The sequence below is a fragment of the Labeo rohita genome, unplaced genomic scaffold (assembly GCF_022985175.1).
Source record: "Labeo rohita strain BAU-BD-2019 unplaced genomic scaffold, IGBB_LRoh.1.0 scaffold_731, whole genome shotgun sequence".
NCBI lineage: Eukaryota > Metazoa > Chordata > Actinopteri > Cypriniformes > Cyprinidae > Labeo > Labeo rohita.
The window spans coordinates 29095-35613 of record NW_026129669.1 but is presented as its reverse complement, the minus strand read 5'-3'; the positions used below and the strand labels follow the sequence as shown (position 1 = coordinate 35613).

At 40.1% G+C, this 6519-nt stretch overlaps 1 pseudogene; it reads right to left on the bottom strand.

Moving 5' to 3' along the window:
• Window positions 1-5463, bottom strand: part of LOC127161783 (scavenger receptor cysteine-rich type 1 protein M130-like) — a 7184-nt pseudogene extending 1721 nt beyond the window's left edge.
• Window positions 5464-6519: the final 1056 nt, after the last annotated feature.

Here is a 6519-nt window from a genome sequence, read left to right as displayed (position 1 = left end):
GATCTTCCACAGTTCAGCTCTTGACAGATCAGACTCGCTGTGTCTCTGTAAATCTTGTTGTAACACACATTTCCCCAGGACCCATTGTAGAAAACCTCCACATTCCCTTCACAGCCCTCAGTTAACCTGATCTCTTTAAACTCTAGATGTGAAAGCATAAGAATCAGCCACAACTCTTACAGAACGTGAATTAATTAGAGATGGAAATCAAATAATTTAATGATTCTGTTTTCACTGAACGATTTAAGTTCCTTAATGTTTCTATTAATGATTATTTTATATATCATTAATAGAACATTAAGGAACTCATATCAGCATAAATGCATTGTAATAATTTGTGTATTTGTGCTGTTTTTAAAGTAACTAAACACACATGATCGATCTCGATCAATAGTTAATTCAAATAAATGCTATAATTCAAATAAATGGGGTCTTACCGCATCTCTGTGTCTGATCTAAAGCGGGTAGAATGCTAGAGCTAACGAGCCATAACTGACTAAAATTACCATAATTTTCACCCTTCCGGTCAGATATTGTGCTGCAAACATCATTAACAGCTTTAACTTGTCAATGCTGGCAAATTACAATGGTATAAGCGGGTGGTTCAGGTCGGGTGGTTCTTGGCCTAGCCGTGCATTATCCCTTACATATAAAATACAACATTAAACAAAAAATGTGGAAACATACTTCATTCATTAAAATATATAAAATACTACTGCCCAAATGCATAATCTGTATCTTTAGCTACAATTTGTTATATAGATATCCAATCAGTAACTACAGTGATTTAAGTTTTTAGGCCATATGTCTTTGATTCACTAAAAAGAACCGACTAAGTAGAGTAGAGTCATTTATTTTTATGAATCAGACATAGATTACACTGCTTTTCATGTTGTAGATTCAGTAGTGTTGTTTAATGGTGCCGATAAGTAAAACAATTAATTGAAAAACTATAAAAACAGGTTCTCAGTTCCTGGCCCTACTGGTAATGTGACTAAGTACACTGGATATCATTGATCACATACATGGGTTGCTGAAATGTGCATAATATTGTCAAGTTATTTAAATTATGTTTTACTGTTTACCTGAGCACACAACTCCTACATCCTCCTTGTGATTACAATCATGTTTTCCCCAGCCTGAAGAAGAGCAGCTCAACAGGGACGTCTCATTCCCCTCACACTCCACCTCATCCAGCCATATGGGTCCAGAACCAGGACCAAACCACGCTGGTACCTGCTGGTTACTGAGGCCCACTCCACACTGCAGCTGTCTGCACACCACATGGGCATCTTTAATATCCCAGGAGTCATCACACACTGTCCCCCATGAGCCGCTGTGAAAAACCTCCAGCCTCCCTGCACAGTCTCCCCCAGAACCCACCAGCCTGATGGACCCACGATCTCATATTCAGAGAAAGAAAAACACATTATTGATCAGTAATAACTTAAGAATCTGCCCAGATGTTGTTGTTCTCACCAAGGCAGGTGATTGACAGCTGTTGTGTGGAGCTGCAGTTGAGAGTTGCAGTGGAGAGCTGCAGTTCCCCAGATGAGCTTCACTCCCAGAGCACTGGAAGCCCGTCACACACTCATGACTGTGTTCAGGACTGGATGAAGAGGAGCCGTTGAAGTTCACCACAGAGCCACAGCCCAGCTGTCTGCAGACCACAGAGGATTCAGTGAGACTCCAGGAGTCCAGCAGAACTCTCCTCCAGACCTGATGGATGAAAACTTCCACCTCCCCCTCACACTGTCTCTCTCCAGACAACCGCACCAGACCATCATGAAGAGCCAGAGAGGAATCTGGGTAAAACATCAGACATTTTACTAAAATATTCCATGTTTGAGAATATATTTTACACCAGCATTACATTTTACATGATAATACATAAAGTAAGAATGGACTCACCAGAGCAGATGACTCCAACATCTTGTCTATGAGAGCATTCAGCTTGACTCCATGAAGAGATGGAACATTCTGAGAGTTTTGTTTCATTCCCGTCACAATCAAACACATCAGCCCAGATTTCACCACTTCCCTCTCCAAACCAGTCTGATCCCACAACAGACACAGCAATCCCACAATTCAGCTGTCTACAGAGGACACTGGCAGCTCTCATATCCCAGCATGCATCACACACTGTGCCCCATTTACTGAAGTACTGATGCTCAACCCGACCAGAACAGAAGTCAGGGCCATTCACAAGTCTGAGATCGGTGTAACCTGGACAAAAAAACAACACTGAAAAAAACCTGAAGAAATGCGTTCAATAAAAAAAATAAAATAAAAAAAATAACTTGTCTGTGATTCTCTCAATAAGTTGAAAAATGTTGTTCCATTACCAGAACATAACAGTCCAATAGCATTCTCAGGAGTACAGTTGTGTTTGAGAGACATTGATGCTGGACAGAAAGATATATAAGATTCATTTCCTCTGCACTGAATCTCTTGTGTCCACATCTGAGCGTCTCCTTTGCCAAAAGCAGCTGCTCCCAGCACCTGTACAGGAGCCCCACAGTCCAGCTCTCTACACACAACCTCTGCATCCTGCTGGTCAAAGGCAGCGTCACACACTGACATCCACATCTGATTGTGAGGCACTTCTACTCTACCCAAACAATGGGATCCCCCAACCAGCCTCACTCCTTAAATAAAAAAAGGGGAAATTCTTGTCCTGATATAATTTCTTAAAATGTGACAAAATGCATTCAGAATAACATTAAAATGCATTTTGTCTACTAGGGAGTGTTTGGAAAAATAAAAAAGAGAAAGAGAAAGAGAGAGAGAGATCTCATTCTGTCTCATAATTTAGCATGGCACAAATACGTCGCCCCATACAGGCAACTCCTCAACCACCTTACAACATTGAATGTGGAGAGAATTTGTATCCATCCTGGGATGGGAGAAAAGATTAGTAAATATGAAGTAAGTCTAGATGAGCTTACCTAAGCAGATGACTCCAGCATCTTCAATATGTTTAGCATACATCCCCCCTCCAAGAAATCTACAGTTAATCAATGTAGACTCTGATCCAGTACACTGTAAATTTGACATCCAGATTTCTCCTGATCCTTCTCCAAAGTAAGCACTTTTTAGTGCACTTAAAGCCGCTCCACAGCCCAGCTCTCTACATGCTACTGCAGCATCATTCATATCCCAGCGAACATCATGCACTGTTCCCCACTGACCTCTACGATAAACCTCCACTCTACCAGCACAGTGACTGTGGCCACCTGCTAATCTTATTGTTTCTGGAGATAAAATGGCACAATGGCAAAATTATTTACAATATTACATAATGATTTTATGTCATTACTCATAGTTCATTTGTCATTCCCCTACCAGCACATACAATGCTCACAATGTCATCATGAGAACAATTGTGAGAAGGTGACATTGGACAGAGCCCAAACTGATACTCATTTCCGCTGCAATGAATCTCTTGTGTCCACATCTGAGTGTCTCCTTTGTCAAAAGCAGCTGCTCCCAGCACCTGTACAGGAGCCCCACAGTCCAGCTCTCTACACACAACCTCTGCATCCTGCTGGTCAAAGGCAGCGTCACACACTGTGTACCATGTGTTTCTGTGAGGCACCTCTAATCTTCCAGAGCATCGAGAACCTCCAACCAGCCTGACTCCTAAAATATAGGTGTCACAGTGGGTTAGGCAAGACAAGGAGAGGAGGATCTATTTGCAGCTTTAATAACCTAAAAAAAGGCAATCGACATGCAGGCAAGCACCACAACAGCTTCATAAAAGCAAAGACAACAAAGAACAAAGATCAGAAGTGAGGGCTTAAAAACACCGGCAATTGAGAACAAGTGTGCAACATAATCAGTAACTACAGAAACAAATAAGAAGCGAGAATATAGCAAAGCAGGAAAACAAAGTGAAACAAATTAAAAGTCTATGAAATTGAACATAACTGTGACAGTATATCCCTCTCCCAGGAGGCACCTCCTAGTGCTGTAAATGAAATCTACACCTAAGGAACGGGTCATGATAGAGGGGTGGGAAGGAGGGTTAAGACCACCAGGTTCACACAGGTGCTGGTGGTAAGAGAGGCCACATAAGACCCGAGGTGGAGCTGGGGGCTCGGAAGGCCGTGGTGGAGCCTAGAGCGAGCTAGGATAACAGCTGTGCCGGAGGGAAGGCGAAGCCCAGTGAAACAAAAGGGATGGAGGATGGAGGATGGATGTCGGTCAGGCCCAACAGAGGAGGAAGAGGCTAGAGGGTGGGGACAAATGTGGGTACTGGCTCAGTATCATCCAGATCAATGAGTAACTCCACAGCAATAAAAAAAAAAACCCATGATGGACACAGTGGCAGGCTGGCAATATCGATATGCATTACTTTTAAAAAGTAACTTTCCCCAACATGGGATAATGAGTCTTTTGAAGAAGGTCCTCAAGGGCGCAATCTTCTTGGGTGAGAAGAAGGCAGCAATTGACTGTTAGATTCAAATCGTTCTGTCACAGCGGGTCAGGCAAGACAAGGCGAAGATCTATTTGCAGCTTTAGAACCTTTATTTACAACAGTTTCATAAAAACAAAGACAACACTGAAGTAGAACCAAAATCAGATTGTAAATACACCAGCAGATGAGACCAAAATTAGAAACAGGTGTGCAATTTAATCAGAAACTCTGGAAACAAATAAGAAGCGGGAACACAGGAAACAGGAACAAAACACTGGAAAACATGGTGATACAATTAAAAGTTTATTAAACAGAACATAACTATAGCAAAATATCATAACAAAATATTCTAAATCTGTGATTCAACATACTTGTTTTTAATGTAGTGAATATTGGATTTGATAATAAAGTCTAGAGAAAATCAGTCTACCTGAGCAGATAACTCCAACATCTTCAATATGCTCACAGTTGTGGTCACCCATTGATACACTATTGCAGTTGAGTATTGTGGACTCTGATCCACTACAGACCACATCATCCATCCAGATTTGTCCTGATCCAGGTCCAAAATACGCAGCACGCATTGTATTTGAAGTATCGGCACAGCCCAGCTCTCTACACACCATTGCAGTGTTTGTCAAATCCCAATAATCATCACACACGGTTCCCCATTCTTTTTATAATAAACCTCCACTCTACCAGCACAGGAATTATTACCACCCACCAGCCTCACATTTCCTGTAGACAAGATATAAAAAGATGTATAGGCTGTAAAATGAATGTGGGAGATGATGGACATAATCAGACATTCAGTCAGTGAAAGAGAGGAAAGGACAAAATGACCGTGAGAGAATAAAATTCACTTTTTTGTTAATGCAGATATTACACATACAAAAATAAAACTGACAAATTTATAACACTAACACAGTTTATAACTATATAACATTAACTCACATTATGATCCTGAGTGTGTACGTACCAGCTGTGGTGAGTTTGATCACAGAAGACAAAAAAATGAGAGTTAGCGCTCCATCATTACTCATCATACACTTTGTTTGATGAACTCAGAACTGACAGGTTCAGGAGAGACAGAGACAGAAATCTGCACAGCCACCAAACAACAAGCCAATCAAAAACACTTTTACCTTATTAGACAGAAGAGAGGAAATCATCAAAAAGTTTCATTGACAAATCAGAAGGTGTATTTATGATTCTCACCATATTTATTTAAAGTACGTCAGCACTGATGAACAGGACTCCTCCTCCACCTCATCGAGACACTTAAGTGGGGAGAAACATACAAGATAGAGGGGTGACAAAGTCAAACATACAGGAAACTGATTTCAGGGACAGGAAACATTCCAGTTTATTTACAGCATCAAAGCTCAGCACCTGCAGATTGACAAATACAAGCAGTGATATCAAACTGCTATATGCTTCTCGCTTTGAGTTCATATTCAGAAAAATTAGTTGGATACAAACATAAACCAAATGTTCTGTTTTAAAGATTCATTTTAATTACTGTTATTTATTCACAAGTGTATTTTATAAATGCTTGTCAAGTACACAGTGTATATAGGCCTATATATATTAGCAGTACATTAGTAGTATATTATCTTAAAAAAAAAATGAAAAGACAATAAAGTATACTTACAGCCATACACAGTCACCATAAAGAAACACTGGACCAAGTTTGCAGCTGCACTTGTGTTTAATACTGCAATATCGATCTGCTCCTGTAGGTGGCAGTAAAAAAAGAGAGATGACAAAATTGATGACTCGTTTGACTGGAAAACGAGTCAAAATTCAAATACTCTTGTCTGTGCCAGAACAATTTTACTTTATAAATATAAATTATAAATATTTAACTGCAGTCAGTATACTAGCCAGAGAAACATTTATCCTGACAAACTTAAGGAATGAAGTCTTGTTTACAGTTTGCTGTTTAGAATCAGAACAATTCCCGAATTAATCTTTTGAATCGGTTCTTTATACTGCATTGTTCAATAAATCATTTAACTGAATCACTGGAGCTCACTCAGGTAAACTGTAACGAGATACTTACTTAATCAATAATTTTAGACCATTTGCTAGATGTA